The sequence below is a fragment of the Nicotiana tabacum genome, chromosome 22 (assembly GCF_000715075.1).
Source record: "Nicotiana tabacum cultivar K326 chromosome 22, ASM71507v2, whole genome shotgun sequence".
Lineage (NCBI taxonomy): Eukaryota > Viridiplantae > Streptophyta > Magnoliopsida > Solanales > Solanaceae > Nicotiana > Nicotiana tabacum.
The window spans coordinates 83,731,536-83,754,529 of NC_134101.1; positions in this window are offsets into that span (position 1 = coordinate 83,731,536).

The window sequence follows — 22,994 nt, forward strand, 5'->3', positions numbered from 1 at the left end:
AAAATCAAACAACTCTCGGATGAGATAACATCTTATAAGGTCAGAGTTTGTACTTGTGGAGGGAAACCTGCTAAGGATGAAGAGCAGAAGGTTTATCAGTTCTTTATGGGTCTGAATGATACCTATATGCAGACTCGCATCAATATTCTAATGATGAAGCCACTTCCATCTGTTGGAAATGTGTACAACATCCTATTATCTGATGAAAAACAGAGACAAGTGTCTTCTGCCTCTCAATTCTCATCTCAATCTGCTTCATTTCATGCTGGGACTTCTATGCTCTCATTTCCCTCCAAGGTTTCTTTTGAGGGGACCAGGAATTCTATTATCTGCAAGTACTGCAAAAAACCTGGTCACTCAATAGATAAATGCTATAAGTTGCATGGATATCCTTCTCATTTCAAGTTTAGAAAAGGACATCCTCCTCGCAGATCTACTACACATTTGATCTTGACTGTCTGCTAATTCTGTGCCTGGTAGTTTTGCTGGTCCAGCTGAGCATGAAGAGTCTTCTGTGATACATGGCCTCACCAAGTATCAATAATCCTAGATGATGACCTTATAGCAACAATCCCAAATTTTTGCTTCCCCACACTCTCCACCTCTCTTGGCTTCTGCTAACTTTTCTAGTAAGCTCATTCCTTATGAGGGTGTTTCTTATGGAGCTTGTATGTTATCTAGTGTGAATGACATTGTTTGGATAATAGACTTCAGAGCTACTGATCATATGACTTTCATTAAAAGTTTACTTTTTGATATAATCACTCTTCCCATTCCTTATCTTGTGTCTCTCCCAAATGGGTACAAAGTTAAAGTCACCAATGTTGGCTCTTTAGCTTTGTTCCCTGATTTAATCCTTCATAATGTTCTTTACATTCCTAGTTTCAAACATAATCTCATATCTGTTCACAAGCTTTTAAATTATTGTGATGATGTTGTTCAGTTTACCAAGTCTGCTTGCACATTCCAGGGGCCTTCAGTGAAGAAGCCAGTGGTGCTTGGTAGACTGGACACTGGACTTTACAAGCTATTTCAGCATGTGACTTCACCTATTGACTCTACTCCTGTGAACTCTTTCTCTTCAGTTGTTTCTTCTTTACCTGTTTCCTCTTTACCTGTAATCTCTACTACTGATGCTGATGGCAATGACAATTCATCTGTAAATACCATGGTTACTTCAAATAAAGTGAATAATTCTGATGTTGTTTGGCATTATAGACTTGGACATATACCAATTTCCAAGATGAAGTTTTTTTCTGGTGTTAATTGTGATTTGTCTTCTAAACAGTCCTTCACATGCCCTATTTGTCCATTAGCAAGACAAACTAGGCTTCCTTTTCATGATAGTTCTATTCAGTCCACTCATTCCTTTCAGCTTGTTCACATAGATACTTGGGGTCCTTACTCCACTCCTACTCACTCTGGTGCTAAGTATTTCCTTATTATATTAGATGACTACACTAGGGATACCTGGACATACCTATTGGGGGCTAAAATCAATGCTTTTGACCTATTGAAGGCCTTCATTTCTATGGTTGAAACACAATTTCAAACTAGAGTCCAGACTGTAAGGAGTGACAATGCTTTAGAATTAGGTTCTTCTTCTTCTGGGGCCCTTTTTTTTCTTTTCTGAAAAAGGCATTATTCATCAAACCTCTTTCCCACACACTCCACAACAAAATAGTGTGGTAGAGAGAAAACATAGATACTTGCTAGAAACTGCCAGGGCTCTTTTGTTTCAGTCTCATCTTCCTGTAAAATTCTGGGGAGATTGTCTCCTTACTGCCACCTATTTGATAAACAGATTCTCTTTCCCCCTTCTCAAAAACAAGAGTCCCTATAAATTACTCTTTGGCAAGGCCCCCACATATTCCCATCTTAGATCTTTTGGTTGCCTGTGCTACTCTACCATGCCTAAAGTCCATAGAGATAAATTTCATCCAAGATCTATCCCATGTGTTTTTCTGGGCTACCCTTTTGCCAAAAAGGGCTACAAACTTTACAATCTCACCAGTAAGTCTTGTTTTGTCTCCAGAGATGTAATTTTTTATGAACACATTTTTCCCTTTCTTAAACCTTCTCCTTCACCATACCCTACCTTGCCTTCTCCCCTCTCTCTTGATCACTTTTCTTATGATTCACCTTCCTCTATACCTACTTCTATTTCTGGTCATTCTTTCCCACCTATCCATCCTGATCCAACTACTTCTCCATCTCCCTCTATCCCTATACCTTCCTCTTATGTTTTAACCCCAACTTTTTCCTCTGATATTTCAGCTTCTACTTTACCCTCTCATGCTCCTGTTTATTCTGCTCCATCATCTGATCCTCCTCCTCTTAGAAGGTCTAGTAGACCTTATTCTGTCCCTGCCTATCTTCAGGACTTTGTATGTTCAACACTTCCTACTTCCTTTTCTGCCCCTGTTTCTTCTAGCTCTGAGTCTCTATCATTCAATGCAACCACTTCACAGCTCCATATTCTTGAGCCTTATAGTTACTCACAGGCTGCTGCTATCCCTGAGTGGAAGGAGGCTATGAGAAAGGAGTTTGAGGTTTTGGAGGCTAATATGACTTGGGATATTGTTGAGTTACCCCTGGTAAAAAGCCTATAGGCTGTAAATGGGTATAAAAAGTAAAATACAAGGCTGGTAGGACTCTAGAGAGGTATAAGGCCAGGTTAGTAGTTAGAGGTGATACTCAGGTTGAAGGGGTTGATTTTCATGAAACATTTTCCCCTGTTGTCAAAATGTCTACTGTGAAAACCCTGATTGTTGTGGCTGTCAAACAGCATTGGACATTGTTCCAGCTTGATGTTAATGATGCTTTCCTACATAGGGATCTTGATGAAGAGGTTTTCATGAAAATACCTCTTGGTTTGTCTGTTTCTCCCTCTTCTTCTTCTTCTTCTTCTTCTTCTTCTTCTTCTTCTTCTTCTTCTTCTTCTTCTTCTTCTTCTTCTTCTTCTTCTTCTTCTTCTTCTTCTTCTTCTTCTTCTTCTCCTCCTCCTCCTCCTTTGGTTTGTAAACTATTCAAATCCCTCTATGGTTTGAGACAGGCTTCCAGACAATGGTATGCAAAATGGTCTCAAGATCTTTGCTCTAGAGGATATTCTCATTCTTTGAATGACTACTCCCTATTCACTAGGGGTTCTGGTTCTTCCTTAGTTATTTTAGCTGTGTATGTGAATGGCATTATTCTTACTGGCACTGATCTGTCTGAGATTTCATCTTTAAAGGGCTTTCTACATGAACAGTTTAGGATTAAGGACCTTGGTTCCCTTAATTATTTTCTGGGTATTGAGGTGCTTTATTGTGATTCTGGTGTTCTTCTTCACCAAAAGAAGTTCATTCATGACTTGTTAGAGTCATTTGACTCTTTTGCCTCTTCAGCTATTGTCTATCCTCTTACTATCAATGAGAAACTATAGGTTTCTGTTGGTGATCCTTTGCCCAAGCCTGAAGAATATAGATGCATAGTGGGCAAGTTGAATTTTTTAACCCACACTCAACTTGATATCAGTTTTGACGTACAACACCATAGCCAGTTCCTGCAAATCCCTCGTATTCCTCAAATGCATGCTGCCTTACATATCTTGCGCTATTTGAAAGGGACTTCTGATTTTGGCTTGTTCTTCAGTCATTCTCCTGACCTTGCTTTAAGGTCCTATGGTGACAGTGATTGGGCTTCTTGTGCTGATAGTAGAAGGTCTGTCACTGGTTTTTTGTATTTTTGGGTAACTGTTTAGTGAGTTGGAAATCTAAGAAACAGCCTGTTGTCTCTCTTTCCTCTGCTGAAGCTGAGTACAGAGCCATGAGTAAAGCTGCTGCTGAACTTACTTGGCTATCCAGATTATTGTTTGATTTTGGTCTTCCTTATTCTTCTCTTCTTATCTTGTTTCTTTATATTGTGATAACCAGGCAGCATTGCATATTGCTCGCAACCCAGATTTTCATGAGCGGACCAAACATATAGAGCTGGATTGTCATTTTATCAGAAGCAAAATTGGTGATGGGCTGATCAGCATGGCCCATTGATCGCTGCCTATTCCGCACCACTAAAAAGTAGCGAGAGAGGGTCGCAATAGCTTTTACCCGATTTTGGGTCGGGATCGATTTCCACAGAGAGCTAGAAAGGGAGTTGAGTATCTATTTAGGTTAGGATTGCGTATTGATTCCAAATTGCACTTCTATTCATTTTTGGGTTTTCTTTTATAATTCTACTATTATCAAACTATAAATTATAATTGCAACTAGATTAAGCTAAGAGTAAAATGCTGCAAGTTGTTCAAATATTCTAAAAGGCAGTAGGGTAGTGACTTTCACCTAGGTAGCCAATTGACGGATAATTGCATCTAAGACACGATTGACATGATTGGGGAATATGTTATAACCATTGCTCGATATTACCCACTCTCACACCTCACGGCAGAAAGAATGATTTTGCCCAATTGACTTTCTCAAGACCAATTGGGTATGCATATTTGCTCAAGCAACTAGGGTTCAAGTCGGGTATTACTCTCTCGAGGTTTAACCCTTTAATTGGGACTATAAATTCTCTTGAGTCCATCCCAATTTCTTGTTGGATCAATTTCAGAGACTTAGGCTCTCTTTCTCAAGAAGAGCCCAAGTCAACTTAGCACAAACTAGTGTTTGCAATCACTAATTCAGTAATTAAACCATGAAATTGACCCAAATAGCAAACACTCATAGTCAATCTAGCCCTGAATTACAACCCCCATCAATTACCCACACTAGGTTTGAGTCACAACCCTAACTAAAGGGTCTAGCTACTCATACTTGAAGAGAAAAATAGAGAAATAGATGAAGATGTACACATATTAATTAATTGATAAGCTAAATACAAAGATTCAATGATAAAAAGTAAGTAAAAATGCCCAAAATGGCTATAAGATACGTTCCCACGAGCGCAACAACTATTCTAAAATGTCTGATACCCTAAAAATGGAAAAAGATTCTATTTATACTAAGCTAGAAAAACTGGACAAAAATGCCCCTGCGGGGTCAGTGCGGACCGCACAAATTGGTGTGCGGCCGCACTAGGCTCTTGAACTTGAAAACTTGGCTCTCTGAACTCAGGCTCCGCGGACCGCACAGAATGGACCGCAGCCGTGGAGGCTTCTAGTACGGTCAGTACAAACTGGACCGCAGACCGCATAGGCTTGAAAGCTCCAACTTCACCCTCTCTAAACCTTGGCTCTGCGGACCGCACAGAATGGTAGTGTGGCCGCATTGCTTTCAGTGCAGACCGCACAAAACCTTCTACGGCTGCACTGCCTTAATGCCTGAAGTACCATCTCTCTAAATCTTCCTAGTGCGGTCCGCACAAAGTGTAGTGCGACCGCACTAGGCCTGTTTTTCCTGAGTTTGTCTTGTCTTTGGTACTTGTGCAAGTTTCGCTCTTTTTGAGCTGATCTTTGATATCTTGTCACTTATTGATCAAAACTGAAATCAAGCATAACTTATGAACCTTTTGGGACTATGTTGTATGAATTTATAATCAAAGTGTAACCAAGAAGGAGTATAAAATGCGTCAAAATCCCTAGTAATCAACTCCCCCAAACTTAAGCTTTTGCGTGTCCTCAAGCAAACAAAATAAAACCCACCCCTTAAGGGAAAATCCAAGAAATTTTCAGTTGTCCTAAAGCAACCTAACTAGCATCAATTGGGACTAACAATTACCCTTAATACAAATGAGTCATTAACAACATTTAACCTTTGAAAAACCATGGATCAAGTGCGACACAAGAGCTTCAAGAGTTGACTCAGCACATCAAAGAACTCTCTCAATTACTTTGGTCATTGTGGAACCCACACTCACACATCCTCAACTCTCCCTAAGCAAACCTCACCTTTAGAATATTGGCACGCAAAATGAGGCTAATGGAAATTCACTCATCTCTCTCAGGAAAAAGTCACAAGTCCGGATCTAAGTATCATATGCTTGCCCCTTATGTGAGTATCCACTAATGTAAGCTTCATTCAACTCAAGATCATATAAGGCTTTTGTGGAGATATTGTGAAGGCTTTTGGTTCACGGTAGGACATGTTTTGGTTTAAGTAGGTTCCATCTTCCCTTAAGCACTTCTTTTGATTCATTTGGCACACATTCTCTTGACTCTTTGAGTCATTTCACTTCTTTCTAAGGGGTTAGAGAGACATACTGTCACTCTATCTTATGCATTTCAAACCTTTTTCTACTTTCTCAACTTTCCACACCTTTCATTCTTTGCTTTTTCTTGAATCCCTTTTTATTCTTTTTCACTTTGAACATTCTTTTTGTCTTTTTGCTTTTCTTTCTTTTTCATTGACTTTTCTTTTCTTTATTTTTTTTCCCTTTTACCACTTTGTTGCAATCCTCATCTCTCCCCCCAAACTATATACTTTTGCCATGTGCTAAAGGAAAGATCGGGTGCCAAGAAAGGATATCTTTTAGAACGGGTATAGGCTTGTATCATGGTTCTTGAAAGAAAAAGGTCTAAGGCTCAAAAGGGTTAACTAGGGATCATATCATTGGTAGGCTATGTAATTGTTCAAACTATCATTTGGATCAAGGAAAGCATATAATCATGCCTCAAGTCAAAATTCACTTATGATTTCGCCTCAACAAACATTCAGGGCAAGTTCTAGATTAATGGCTCGAGACTTGGAATTGCAATTCAATTACTCACCACACAACCTAAGGGATTGCTAAAGATATAGAGTCATAGGCCCACAACGACCTTAGATACGATTTGAGCACACAATGGTCCCGAAAAACCACTTGATGATTATCGGTCAACACAAGAGTTTCAAGGTCATGACTTTCACCATCCTAAACACAACAATTTGTTTTTGACCATGAGATCAAAAGCAAATGTGCTAGGCCCAAGCGAAGCTTCGCTTGAGTCACCCTTAATTACTAGCCACTAAAAACAAAAAGAAAAACGGACTCAAACCCTTAAGAAGGTTGTCACGACATCCATCATTGGGAAGAGCCACCCGGTTCACACAACACTCTACATTTGGAAAGAAACGTGATATTAAGAAAACCAAAGGCTTATTGAAAATGTCCAAAACAAAACAAAAAGCTACGAACATAAATAAGAAGATAAAAACGAAATTTTTTGTGGAAAATAGATTGAATATATACAAGAGAGGATTTGAATATACAATAGATGGGATGAATATGTACAATGAAACGTAACTTTATATACAGATCCAAAGTAAAATAAAAGTGCAATAAATGTAACTAAATATCAAATTATATACAGACCAAAGATGAAAAATCAAGAAAGCATAAAAATATATCAATATATATATATATATATATATATATATACAGTTATCCAAAATGTAGGGCCTACCCCCTCAAATGAAAGCTGGCATTTTCCCTAATGCCAACTAATCTAAATAAAGCATTAAAAGGATAAGAGGAAAAAGGGTATAGAAGACTCCCTAAGCCCTGTCTGTCTGCATAGGATCATGAGTGGTTCGTGGGTCCTCTGTGTGCTCGGGAACCTCAGACTGGTTCCCGATGGTCTATTCCTCTACTACTGGAATCTAGGCCTGGACCTCGACAGGCTCTGGAACTGGTACATCCTGTGGCTGACTGGAGGAAGTCTCCGGTGGGTCCGCCAATTGGATGATAGCATCATCAGCTCTAAGAATCATCCTCCTCCTCTTCAGAGGCCTCTGTGTCTGCTCCTACTATGGCTGGGCTGTTAGGACTAGGTCCTCAAGCAATAAGTCTAAAGGCAGCTGATCTACCTTCAGTCTGTCAACATCTGCACGCAACTGCTTCACGGACTCCTTGGAGGCCCGTGTCTTCCACAGCTTCTTGTGCTCCCGAGCAAGCTCCTTGAGAGCGTTGCTATGTGAACCAACTACCTTTGAGAACAACCTGAGTGTCGAGGATCTTCTTCTGATTGTCAAGTATCTCCTTGAGCGCATCCTCTATCGACTATGGCATCTGTGGACCTGGGGGAGCCGACTGAGCCTCTACAATTGTAGTCAAGATGGACAAATTGGATGAGGCAGTCTACATCCAGTTATTGATACTCAAAAGTGTCTGGCTTAGACGGTGGGAAGTAATAGGATGGGCCCGGGAAGATGGGACCTTCGGGCCCGTTGATGTGGATGGACCGGCAATAATAGCTGTGGAAGGTCCGGGAGGGATGTCAGCAAATATGGAGGTAGGCTTAGTAGGGACCTCTACCATAACTGGCTATTCAGACTGGCCAGTTGGAGCAAAAGCAGGAGCTTCGTAGTTCTTACTCTTGGGGTTGTCATCCCCCTTCATGCTATACCAGGAAAATAGGGCTGTCGCATTGACCTTGATGTCATAGGGTCTCTTGTCCACCTCCAAGTCCTGAAAGTACATTGTGAGGAAGCTGGGAAAAGGGTAGTTCCGGTCATGCTCCGCTTCCACTATAGTGATAATCCGGTACATCACATTCCCCACGTTGATGGGGTACCCTGCCATAATAGAAGCCACTAACACAGACCAATAGAGAGGGAGGGTGTTTTCATGAGTGGTAGGGTCCAACCAACTGCAAACAAAAGTCTCTCATCCCCTCGCCTCAAAGTTCAAGCTCCTTCTCAATATTTTGACTCCAACAGTCAACCAGTCGGGGACGGTACCTGGGATTGCCAGGTACTGTGCTAGCCATGGACGGACCTCCTTTCCCATTTCCAACTTCACCATATAAAATGTTTCATCCTCCTCATTGAATCCCAGATACTCATTTATCGACTTCCCATCAAATAACACCTTCAAGTTTCGAACCTTGGTCACTTTGGAGCCCTTTTTGATGTGGGCTACATTGCAATAAAATTCCTTGACCAAGTGTTCGTTGGCATCCACACAGTTATCTATAAAATGCTCCCAACAAACTCTTGTCCTAAACTGTCTCTACACGTTGGGGTTGTGGGGTAGTAGGTCTCTATCTATGAAGCTCCTCTCCGGAATCAATTTCTCACCGGCCACCACTCCCGAAACTTATGGTATGCCACCTCACTCACAAATCTATCCTCCCAAGCTTCGGGCTTCCTAGTTCTAGCAACGCCTCCTACTTGAGGCTCACCTCCTTCAGCTACCTCCTCATTTTCCTGTACTTCCTCCTCACCTCCTTCTGCACCCTCCCCGGATAATGAAGTTGTGGGAGAGGTGGAGTATTCCCCACTACCTGCTGCTGAGCCCTCAGACGACCCAGAAAAAACATCAGTTGGTGCTTGGGCAGTGGGTGATGGGGGAGGAGTGTCTCTGTGTCTGGACCTCTCCGTATACGGGATGTATTTTGGGATTGAGTCCGAAGAGATCTCCCGAGAGTGCTTGTACTCACTCCCCGACATGTCAATGTCTCTGTCAGCTACTTTTATGGCCTTCCTCATGTTCTTGATGTTTTACCTAGCTCGGGGAGTGAGTTTGACCATTTTTTGTTTCCCTCCCCAGGAGGATTCTCCTCGGCCTGGTTGTTTAGAGACTTTCCCTTGTTGTTTCACCATTTTCTGCAAACATCATTCAATACATTTGTTAGCATCAATAGAAGCAGTTCAGATTATTGTTGCAGAAAGAATTGCAGAACAGAGGCAAAATGTTGCAGACAGTTCTTAGAAGATACCTAGTGCGGACCGCACAAAATGGTAGTGCTGCCATATAGGGGCCAGTGCGGACCGCACAAAATGGTAGTGCAGCCGCACAGGGGCCAGTGTGGACCGCATAAAATGGACTGCAGTTCGCATAGGGATAGGGTTCAGACTACCTACCATCTGTATCTAGGCAGTGCGGACCACACAAAATGGTAGTGCGGCCGCACAGGGGCCAGTGCGGACCGCACAAAATGTAGTGCGGCTGCAAAGCCCAAAGTTCAGATTCCCAGAATTTCTTTAGTGCGGTCCGCACAAAATGGTACTGCAGACCGCACGAGGGCACCGCGGTCCACACTGAGTGCCCAAAAATAGTTCTAAATTAGGGTTCATGAAATTTTGCCTTAAAGTCCAATTTTCCACCTAATTAGTGTCCCTAAATCATTTCTCAGTCCATTAAACTAACAAAGTCCTCATGAATTCAAAATTTAACTACTCTAGCCTAGGCAATTGAAATAAATACGGGAAGAAGAAGAAAAGAATCTAAGAAAAACAAAAATTAAATGAAATTACAAAATTAACAAGGAAAAAAATGATTTCAAAGTTGCCAGTTATGAGATGAATTGAGGAATGATGATCCTAAGTAGCTAATTACGAGCAGAGATACGAATGAACAGTGTTTATAAGCTCTGAGTTTCAAATTTTGTGAAAAGAGTAAAAGGGGTCCCTCGGGGTCTATTTATAGAAAAACCCTGGGGCCCATTCTCACCAACCAGTGCGGACCGCACAAAATGGACCGCGGTCTGCACTGCAATGTTTTGTTCAAGCCTAAGAAGGAAATGCTCTGCGGTCCACATAGAATGGACTGTGGCCGTAGAGGTCCAGTGCGGAGCACACAAAATGTAGTGCAGTTGCACTGACAAACTTCAAAGAGGTCTCAATTCACCCTTTACCAGTGCGGACCGCACAAAATGTAGTGTGGCCGCACTATCAACTTCAGAGACTTGTGAATTTTTCCACCTTGTCTTACACTGCATCAACACAACCCTGTAACATCTCACAAGCAGTTAGTCCAAAAATCAGTCCAATACTACATAGAAAATCAAAGAAAACAAGAAGAAAAACACATGGGTTGCCTCCCAAGAAGCGCCTGATTTAACGTTGCGGCATGACGCATGTTACCATCACATCATTTGAAGTGAATAAGTTCCACCACGTGGCTGTCATCAATTTTCCCAAGATAATGCTTGACCCGGTGCCTGTTAACTCTGAAGACTTCACCATTTTTATTTTTCAAATCAAGAGCACCAAAAGGGGTCACAAATACAACTTCAAACGGTCCACTCCATTTGGATTTGAGCTTTCCTAGAAACAGACGTAACCGAGAGTTGAACAAAAGAACCAAATCACCTACTTTGAACTCCTTTCCACGAGCATATTTATCATGAAGGTACTTCATCTTGTCCTTATACAAGGACGAATTGGAGTAGGCATGGAATCTAAATTCATCAAGTTCATTGAGCTGCTCTACACGAAGATTGGTTGCAACATCCCATTCAAGATTCAACTTCCCCAAAGCCCACATGGCCTTATGCTCTAACTCAACAAGAAGATGGCAAGCTTTCCCAAACACCAACCGATACAGAGACATACCAATCGAAGTTTTGTAAGACGTCCGATAAGCCCACAAAGCATTATCCAACTTCTTCGACCGATCGGTCCTATTAGCATTGACCGTCTTTGACAATATACTTTTGATTTTCCTGTTGGAGACTTCCACTTGAACACTTGCTTGAGGATGATAGGGGGTAGAAACTTTGTGATTAACACCGTACTTAGAAAGCAACGTGTAAGCTCTATTGCAAAAGTGAGACCCCCATCACTGATAATCGCACGAGGAGTGCCAAACCTTGTGAAAATGCTCTTCTTAAGAAATGCAATAACACTCTGGGCTTTATTGTTAGGCAAAGCCATGGCTTCAACCCATTTTAGGACATAGTCAACCGCCACAAGAATGTAAGTGTTCCCACAAGAGCTAACAAATGGGCCCATGAAATCAATGCCCCACACATCAAAAATATCAACCTAAAGGATGGTATTGAGAGGCATCTCATCTTTCTTCGAAATTCCACCTGCTCTTTGGCATTCGTCGCATCTCTTCACAAGCTCACCTGCATCTTTGAACAAAGTTGGCCAATAAAACCCACAACTAAAAACTTTAGAAGCCGTCCTCACCCCGCCATGATGGCCACCATAGGGAAAGGAATGACAAGCCTCCAAGATACTCAATAGCTCCTCCGCCGGGACACACCTTCGGATCACACCATCCGTGCAAATCTTGAACAAGTATGGCTCATCCCAATAACAATCCAAACTATCCCGCTTGAGCTTCTTCCTTTGGTTAGAAGAGAGCTCACACGGGATTATTCCGGTCACAAGGTAATTAGCAATATTGGCAAACCATGGCATATCATTCATTAACACCGCAAGGAGTTGTCCGTCGGGAAATGAATCATTGATCTCAAGGCCATCACAAGGCCTCCCCTCCTCCTCCAAACGGGATAAGTGGTCCGCCACTTGGTTCTCACTACCCTTCCGATCCACAATTTCTAGATCAAACTCTTGAAGTAGTAGCATCCATAGCATCAATCTTGCCTTGGAGTCTTTCTTTGTCATCAAGTACCTAAGAGGGCATGATCGGTATGCACTATGACTTTGGCCCCCATAAGATACGTCCGAAACTTTTCCATTGAAAACACTATAGCCAATAACTCTTTCTCGGTAATTGTGTAGTTCCTTTGAGCCTCATTCATGGTATTGCTTGCGTAGTACACCGGATGAACCATCTTGTTAACCTTGTGACCCAAGACAGCCCTAATCGCAATGTCACTTGCGTCACACATGAGCTCAAAAAGCAAAGCTCCAATTTGGTGCGGTAATGATTGGGGTAGTGGTCAACTTAAGCTTGAGAAGCTCAAATGCTTGCATACATCCATCATCGAACACAAACTTTGCATCATTTTCTAGTAGCTTGCACAAGGGGTTTACCACCTTTGAAAAATCTTTTATAAACCTCCGGTAGAACCCACGTGCCCAAGAAAACTCCTCACCCTCTTGACGGAAATGAGGGGAGAAAGCCTTGAAATCACCTCTATCTTGGCTTTGTCAACTTCAATTCTATGCTTTGAAATCTTGTGGCCCAACACTATGCCTTCCTCCACCATCAAGTGGCATTTTTCCCAATTAACCACGAGATTGGTGTCTTCACATCGGGCTAATACTCTATCCCAATTTCTCAAACACTCTTCAAAGGAATCACCCACCACACTGAAATCATCCATGAAGACCTCCAAGATATCTTCCACCATGTCAGTGAAAATAGCCATCATGCATCGTTGGAAGGTCGCCGGAGCATTACACAACCCTAACAGCATCTGAGAGAAAGCAAAGGTTCTATATGGACAGGTAAAGGTGGTCTTCTCCTGGTCCTCTGGGGTAATTAAGATTTTTTTATACCCCGAGTATCCATCCAAAAAGCAATAAAATGATCAAGCATTTGGTCAAGGAATGGCAATGGGAAATGATCCTTTCGGGTCACCTTGTTTAGCTTCCAGTAGTCCACATACCCTCCATCCGATAACTGTCTGAGTGGGAATAAGTTCATTGTTATCATTTGTTACCACAGTCATACCACCCCTTTTCGGTACACATTGCACCGGAGAAGTCCATGAGCTATCCGAAATGAGGTACACAACACTGGCATCCAATCACTTGATCACTTCTTTCTCCACCACTTCTTGCATTGCCTCATTCAATCTTCTTTGATGCTCCAAGGAAGGCTTTGCATCATCCTCCAAGATAATTTTGTGCATACAGAATGCGAGGCTTATTCCCCGAATGTCAGCCAAAGTCCATCCAATTTCCCTTTTCCGCTTTTGAAGCACCACCAAAGTAACCTCAACCTGCATGTTAGTAAGCAAGAAGAAAGAATAACTAGTAAAGTAGAATTTGAGCCCAAGAACTCATACCTGAGGTGTGGAGGCAGTGGTTTCAACTCCAACACCGGTGGCTCCTCAATTGATGGTTTTGTTGGTGGCGTTTTCCGGTTTTCAAGATCCAAAGATAATTTTCTAGGCTCATAGGAATAAGAGCCCATTCTATTTAAAGCATTCACGCACTCCACTCTGCTTGCTTCCTCATTGACATCAAGATTTAACAATACGACTTCCAATGGGTCCTCCACATTAATCATTGCACTGGTGTTATCAATTATCACTGCTGTGATGAGGTCAACAAAAGAGAACACCTCGATGCTATTGGGTTGCTTCATAGATTTGTAAACGTGGAAAACGACCTTTTCATCTCCCACTCGGAAAGTGAGCTCACCCTCTTCAACATCAACCAATGCCTTCCCCGTTGCAAGGAAAGGTCTGCCCAAGATAATAGGAACCTAGTCCACCTCACAATCCAAAATCACAAAGTCGGCCGGCAATGTGAATTTGTCCACTCGGACAAGTGCGTTATCAATAATGGCCAAAGGTCACTTCATCGATCGATCCGCCATTTGAAGTCTCATTGCGGTTGGCCTAGGTTGCCTGATACCCAAAGTTTTGAAAACTGAGTAGGGAATCAAATTGATACTAGCTCCCAAGTCACATAGAGCCTTGGCAAAATTCACACTCTCAATGGTGCAAGGAATGGTGAAAGCACCAGGATCTTCAAGCTTCGGGGCCATTGAATGCACTATAGCACTAACTTGATTAGTCAGATTTATAGTTTCACAATCCATAGAACGTTTCTTTGTAACCAAGTTTTTCATGAATTTTGCATAACCCGACATTTGTTCAACTGCAAACACCAAAGGCACATTAATAGATAAGCTCTTCATTATATCATTGAACTTTTTAAACTGATTATTATTCTTCTGCTTCGCGAGCCTTTAAGGATAAGGTGGAGGTGGCCTTGGCAAAGGAGCCTTGGCTTTTGGCACAACCGGCTCCAGCATGTCACTTATGTGTTCCCTAGACGGGTTCACATCATTTTGAGTTTCCACCTCGACTTCTTGAATATCAATCCTCACTTCATTGTTCACATTTTCATCAACCACATCTTCAACTACCAAAGGGACTTCATCATCTTGCAACTCAACATCATCATCCACGACTTGCTTTTGCTTAGAGGCATTCACATCACCGCCTCTCCCACTTCTTGTTGTAACCGCTATAACATGATTGTTCCCAACCTTTGGGTTCACTACCGTATCACTTGGTAGAGCACCTTTCGGGCGAGTATTCAGTGACTGAGAGATTTGGCGTAATTACACCTCCAAGTTTTGGATAGAGGTGTTATGAGAAGCTAACTGTGCATCAGAATCCGCATTCTTCTTCATCATCTGCTTGAACATCATTTCAATTCTACCTATATCATTACCCGAAGAACTAGGACCTTGAGATGGAAATGGTGGTGGATTATTCGGTTGTTGGTACATTGGGGGCCTTTGAAAGCCTTGCCCCTGGTTTCCTTGGTTTCCATTGTTCCATCCTCCTTGATTATTATTGCCACCCCAATTATTGTTATTACCATTCCAATTCCCTTGGTTGCCTTGATTGTTGTTCTGATTGCCCCAATTATTGTTCCCCCAATTGCCACTGTTTTGTTGTTGATTTCCCCAATTGCCTTGAGGTCTCCACTGATAGTTGTTTACATATTGAACCTCTTCACTTTGGTCATCATAACCATCATTTTGAAAACCATCACATGCATCATCAAATTGCTCAGAGGTCCCTTGGTTTTGTTGCCTTCTTTGCCTTCTCTTGTTGACAAGCATATTGACACCCTCCATGACATTCACTTGACGATGATTTTGGACTTGTTGTAACTGTGCCTTAGCTAATTGATTCATAGTAGTTGTCAACTCTGCTATAGCTTGCCCATGGTCATGTAATTCCTTGTGTAAATAAATAACCGTAGGGTCACCTTGAGGCACATTGGCTCTACTTTGCCATGCAGAAGAAGTGTCAGCCATCTCGTTAAGTACATCACATGCCTCATCATACGACAACTTCATAAATTTGCCCCCGGCAAGTTGGTTCACTATGTATTGATTTGTTGTATTGATGCCCCGGTAAAAAGTTTGTTGGATCATAGCATCGGTCATATCATTATTGGGGCATTCCTTCACCATTGTTCTATACCGCTCCCAAATCTCATGCAAAGGTTCCGTGTGCTCTTGCTTAAAAGCCAATATCTCATCTCGAAGTGCCGCCATATGCCTGGGTGAAAATAATTTAGAAATGAATTTATCCGCAAACTCATCCCAAGTTGTGATAGAATGGTTGTGGAGTCTCTCGAGCCAATCTAATGCCTTCCTCCGAAGTGATAATGGGAAAAGTCTCAACCTAAGAGCATCCTTGGACACATTCGTCTGTTTGCTCCCCTAGCATGTATCCACGAACCCCTTGAGATGTTTGTAGGCATTTTGATCCGCAGCGCCCGTGAAGTACCCACGCTGCTCAAATAAGGTCAACATCACATTGGTTATCTGAAAGTTGCCTGCCCAGATTCTGGGTGGAATAGCACTTGCATAACCCTGGTTCCTAAGTACTCTGGGAGCCACTCTTGGAGGTGGCGGAGGAGGGTCTGGAATATTGTCATTTGGATTAGCATTGGCATTGCGGCCTCTACGTTGTCCTTGAGGTACAAGAGGCACCTCATCTTGCTCAACATCATCTACCTCCTCCCCCGCAATCACGTTGCCAAGAGGGTCATTAGCATTGTTCAAAGCCATATTGGTACCTGAGTAGTGACACAAACAAGTAAGTAACAAAGAAGGAAAGAAGAACAATACACAAAACTAACTAAATAGATAGCCAAAATCGTTAGCTCCCCGGCAACGGCACCAAAAAGTGATCGCTGCCTACTCTGCACCACTAAAAAGTAGCGAGGGAGAGTTGCAATAGCTTTTACCCAATTTTGGGTCGGGATTGATTTCCACAGAGAGCTAGAAAGGGAGTTGAGTATCTATTTCGGTTAGGATTGCGTATTGGTTCCAAATTGCACTTCTATTCATTTTTGGGTTTTCTTTTATAATTCTACTATTATCAAACTACAAATTATAATTGCAACTAGATTAAGCTAAAAGTAAAATACTACAAGTTGTTCAAATATTCTAAAAGGCACTAGGGTAGTGTCTTTCACCTAGGTGGCCAATTGACGGGTAATTGCATCTAAGACACGATTGACATGATTGGGGAATATGTTATAACCGTTGCTTGATATTACCCACTCTCACACCTTACGGCATAAAGAATGATTTTGCCCAATTGACCTTCTCAAGACCAATTGGGTATGCATATTTACTCAAGCAACTATGGTTCAAGTCGGGTATTACTCTCTCGAGGTTTAACCCTTTAGTTGGGACTATCAATTCTCTTGAGTCCATCCCAATTCCTTGTTGGATCAATTTCGGAGAATTAGGCTCTCTTTCTCAAGAAGAGCCCAAGTCAACTTAGCACAAACTAGTGTTTGCAACCACTAATTCAGTAATTAAACCATGAAATTGACCCAAATAGCAAACACTCATAGTCAATCTAACCCTAAATTGCAACCCCCATCAATTACCTACACTAGGGTTGAGCCACAACCCTAGCTATAGGGTCTAGCTACTCATACTTGAAGAGAAAAATAGAGAAATAGATGAAGATGAACACATATTAATTAATTGATAAGCTAAATACAAAGATTCAATGATAAAAAGTAAGTAAAAATGCCCAAAATGGCTACAATATACGTTCCCACGAGCGCAACAGCTATTCTAAAATGTCTGATACCCTAAAAATGGAAAAAGATTCTATTTATACTAAGCTAGAAAAACTGGACAAAAATGCCCCTGTGGGGTCAGTGCGGACCGCACAAAATGGTGTGTGGCCGCACTAGGCTCTTGAACTTTAAAACTTGGCTCTCTGAACTCAGGCTGCGTGGACCGCACAGAATGGACTGCGGTCGCGGAGGTTTCTAGTGCGGTCCGCACAAGCTGGACCGCGGACCGCACAAGCTGGACCGCGGACCGCACAGGCTTGAAAGCTCCAACTTCACCCTCTCTGAACCTTGGCTCTGCGGACCGTACAGAATGGTAGTGCGGCCGCATTGCCTTCAGTGCGGACCGCACAAAACCTTCTGCGGCCACACTGCCTTAATGCCTGAAGTACCAGCTCTCTGAATCTTCCTAGTGCGGTCCGCACAAAGTGTAGTGCGGCCGCACTAGGCCTGTTTTTCTTGAGTTTGTCTTGTCTTTGGTACTTGTGCAAGTTTCACTCCTTTTGAGCTGATCTTTGACATCTTGTCACTTTATTGATCAAACCTGCAATCAAGCACAACTTATGAGCTTTTTGGGACAATTTTGTATGAATTTATAATCAAAGCGTAACCAAGAAGGAGTATAAAATGCGTCAAAATCCCTAGTTATCACCCATGTTTCCTGGGCCTACTCATCATTTTCATCTTCGCAAGTTGGGGGTTCTATCACCCTCCAACTTGAGGGGGACTGTTAGAATATTAGAAGATAAAGGTTGATGGTTATATTGTTGGGCCTATTATTGTAATCAAATTTAGCAGTGACCCATTCTAGTTTGTATTAGTTGTAATTGGGCCACCGGGTCAAGGGTCAATGCCCACTATTTATGTTTATTTCTTTTGATTTCTTTTTGTGCAGACTAACGAATTCATTTTGGGAAATAATGAGAAAATATCGAATCCTTTCCTCTTCTTCTCGAAACTTCTCCCAAGTGCAACATCCCATTCCCTAATCTCCATTTCTTCTCTAGATTCGCAACATCTAACAACTGTTCGGATGAGTTCCAAAGGTCAATCAGTTTGGAGAGGAGGAATTGGTGGGGCGTCCTACGACCAAAGACTTTGACGATAAGGGAAAAATGTCAAGAGTGATACATGCTATCCTTGTCATCCCGAGAGAGAATTATTGGGTCAAGATTTTCCTTTCCTTGGTCTTTTATTTGATAGATTATCATCTTCCTTCATTGAGGTTATTCCGATCCGGTGGTTCTAGTGATATATTTTGTAATTTGGTAGTTGTGTCCATTTTACGAAGAATCTAAAGAGAAGTAAAAGCTTCTCTCCGTAAATATTCAGGTAATATGTAGGCCAACTTTAGTTATCCAGCAAGTTTCTCTACAAAGCTATTGCTTCCTATATTTACTCCTACAAGTTACTATATTTACAGATAATTAAGATAATAGAATCAATGGGAGATCGCGGATATTTTGAGATTGACGCTCAACAGGTGGTATTCGATGTAGTGGTGTTTGCAGAAGATTCACTAATAAGAATCTCTTTAATTATTTTTACTATTCTTTTAATGCAATTGTCTATTTTACTAATCTTTTCTATTCTATTTCAAGCCTCTCTAATACTTAGAAGAATTAAGTTAAATTTCTCTAAATCGATTGTTTATGATCTAATTTTATAAATTTAATTAGTTAATTTGATAGCCAAATTTTGGATTAAACAAAATGAAAGTGCAATATCTTGAATAAGAACTATACTTGTTCACTGTCAAAATGTATTAAACAGCCTCTAATCAGGGTGTATTGGTAATTAAATACGATTCCTACCACGTGGACGACACGATAAATTAAATGACATGTGGCAAATGAAGCTTAGTCTACTCCAAGTTAGACAGAGCCATTTTGGTATGTTAAACCAGAAGATTAGCAGAGGAAAGGCATTCTGGATTATCTAATCCGGATCACTGTGGAAATGACCTCCCCAAAAATCTCCAGTGCCCGAATAAAATGATCAACAAACTAGCAAATTTTGAAATATTCGGGATTCGACATTAACTCCTGACCAATTATAAATCAGCTAATCATAACATACTAAACGGGCAGATAATGTTCATAAGGGATAGCTGTGATTTTAGGGAGCCGTTACACTCTTCTGTGCTGTAAATACTCCCTCTACCCCACATTTATAACCCATTTAAATCTTCATACTCAGACTATTATAATCTTAATTTGGCAACAAATTCACTACTAGAAAAAAGCTTTTTTCCGACTACCAATTCCGACTACAATTTTTCACTCGTAATTTTTCGACTACTGTAATCGAAAATTTATATTTGTATTTATATAATTTTTTTAGAATTTTGCCGCCAAAGTTTTCGACAACTAATGTCGTAAAGTTTCGCGGAATTTTTTGCGCGTATATTTTTCCGACTACTATAATCAGAACACACCATAGAAATAGTAATCGAAATGTTTTGAATAAAAAATTAATTAAATTTTAATTTTTTTCCGACTACAATAGTCGGAACATAGTCAAAATTTTAAAATATAATTAATTAAATATTATGTTCTTTCCTACTGCAGTAGTCGGAACATAATCACATATTATTTACCGGCTACCATAGTCGGATAACTTAGTTATTTTGGGCCCAAACCCTTATTTTTTTAATTATCTTTTCCTTTCCCACACTTCTCTCTTCTCTCTCACTGCTCACGTTACTCCTCTCTTCCAGCAGCGTTTACAGTGGCTTTGACTAGATGACGACGACGCAGGTGTGTCTCTCTCTCCATCACATTTTAAATATTCCTATAAAAAAAAATGCAAAACAGAACAAAGAGGTTTCAGTCACAAAATACAAACGGAGTCAAAATATGTAGGCAGTTTAATTAATGTTTATGTATCTCGTGGATTTCCTAATGAACTAAATTTGCAATTGATCTAATTTTGAGTTCGGCCTTTCTTTATTTTTATCTTCCACAATTTTGGTTTTGGCTTTTCTTCAATAAGTGGCAAGTTAATTTCTAAACTATGATTAAATTCAAATTCAAGGATTTTAGCGGTGGGAGGGTGGGGTAAATGTGGGGGTGGCTAATAAGCAAAACATAAGATGGACAAATTTTGGTTTGAGGTTTTTGGCTTTTCCTTAGTGAAAACTTTTTGCACTTTTCATGACTCTAATGGGTTTTCAACCCTTTTTAGTGTTATACAATTCTAATTGGAACACTTTTAGTGGATTCATTTACTCGTCATACATTTAATCATAAGTCCATTTCAATGCAAATTGCATTTGACTAATCCTAAAACAAAAATAAGGCAAAACAGTTAGATTAATTGAACCTTTGAAAAGGTTGTGGGACTCGATAAGTCGTTTTGACGAGGAGTTATTAATACAATATCGGTATTTCATATCTTTGTGGAATGTATTTTTTTAATCTTCTATCCATTATAAAATAGAATAAGAAGTGTGTTGTTTATGTTTCTTGGTGATTTGTGTTTTTAAAACTTTTTGTCGCCTTATATGTAGATTTGTATTTTTTTAAAATGAAATAGGGGACATATCTGCCATTTGGTTTATTTTAATGACTACTTTATGACATGGATATAATTTTTCTCAAATTCCACCAAATTTTTTAGCGTTACCTTTTTCTCCTGTATGATTAAGATTTTCTTGTAAAATGCCAACATTTTCTAGAACTCAAAAGCATGCACATACCCCTAAGATTCTGATTTTGATTAACCTCTTAGAATGACTAATATAAATATTTGATAAAGAAGTGCCTATAATTCTGTGGAAGGATTGAAATTGCAATGTATCCTTACAGTCATGTGTTTCATCTTGTGTTGCGGTACCATAATAGTGATTAATTGGTATAAACACTGGGCATAGGTAATCCTAGTTATTTTGGAATACAGGAAAATGAATAACCGGGAGTAAATTTTAAGCAACTTTGAGCTACATTATGTATTAAGAGTCTGTTTACTAAAAGTTATTCTTTTGATTTACTTCACATATTATTACGATTATAGAAAGCTCAACTATATATTATCGCTATTTTTGAAAGCTCAGAGTGAGAGTTTTTTTGGAAGGGGTAAACTTATTAGGCAATGTGGAAAGTGAGGCAAGTTATGGTTTTTGCTACCTGAAGTAACCTAGAATAGCTAATTAGGCAACTTAATGATTTTTTCTACATGGGGGTGTGTTTGTTTATTTGACTTGACTTTTATATATAAAAGCTAAAAATTTCTTATTTATACCTAGTCATGATTTGCATTATCTATAATTGCAATCTATATATCTAGTAACATACCCTTCCAATGGATCTAACATCTGTTACAAATCTTTTTATGTCTTTGGCAGCATTTACTTCCTTAACTTACCTAATGCTGCCCCGCAATGTGAAATTGGACAACTAATTATTCATATTGCAGCAAATAAAGGCTAAAGGAGAATTCTAAGTTCAAAGTATTTAGCCTATGTTGTTCAATATGCATTACAATTATTAATCTCAAATTATGTGCATGTTTGTTCTTGAAAGACTATTTTAGGGATTGATCTGGTGTCTTTTAGCTCTATTTTTGATGATTTAAGTCTATCTAAAAGAAAAACATGCCTAGTTATATTCTTGTAAGGCACTAGGCCTATGTTGAAACATGCCTAGTTATGTTCTTGTAAGGCACTAGGCTTTCTGTTATTTGAAGGCTGTACAATATTTCTTCCACGTCTAAACTTTGTACTCTAATAAGTGCATGTGCATATTGAGAGGATTAATTTAGCTCCATATATGGTGGATGTTAGAAAAGAAAATTTTGGTTCTGTAGCACAGATGAGTAGAACCCAGTAGAGCCTATACTTTGGTTGGTTAAGATTAAAATGTAAGGATAATTACAGAAGAAGAAAATACTTTTTCGAAGTTCATAATGGCCAATGGTGGCCTTTGGGAAAGGTTGACTGTACTGTTTAGAAGATAACGAGGAATAGCTAGCATGATTATTAAGTATTTTGATATTATTAATTAAGATTATATGTGCAAAACATATGGTAGTTAATCATGGTTAAGTACTAATAGTTAACGTTAAATAAAGTAATATGTGTCATGTGTTTATTGGCCGGATGTAAGTACCCGATTACATCCCCGATGCAGGTAGGTTTTACAAGAAAAAAGGCATTAGTCCTATGGTCTAAGAATAGAGGGGTTTTAAAGGAGTAGGCGCGACTTAGAAGTTAGAACTTATTCTCAGTAGCCACCTCTGCTTTGCTATTGAGTTAGCACTATTACTATATATAATAGACTTCAGAGTTTAGAATGAACTCAAACTTACTATATGCATAATTTGTATATATATACAGATATTTAAGTAAAAACCAACTGATTGACTCAAACCAATACGACCTGTCCTACATTCGCCTTTGTATAATATATTGGACTACAAACTACAGTTTTAGTGACTATTGAATGCCCAAACTTATGTAGTTAACACCCTCTATTGGTACAAAGAGTACTGAAAGAACCAGCAATAGCAGATATTGAGGAAAGAGCAGTCGCACTTCCTTTTTTCTTCCAAAATAGCAGTGTTTTCAGTAAGCTTCAGTAAGAATTTGCACTTGTG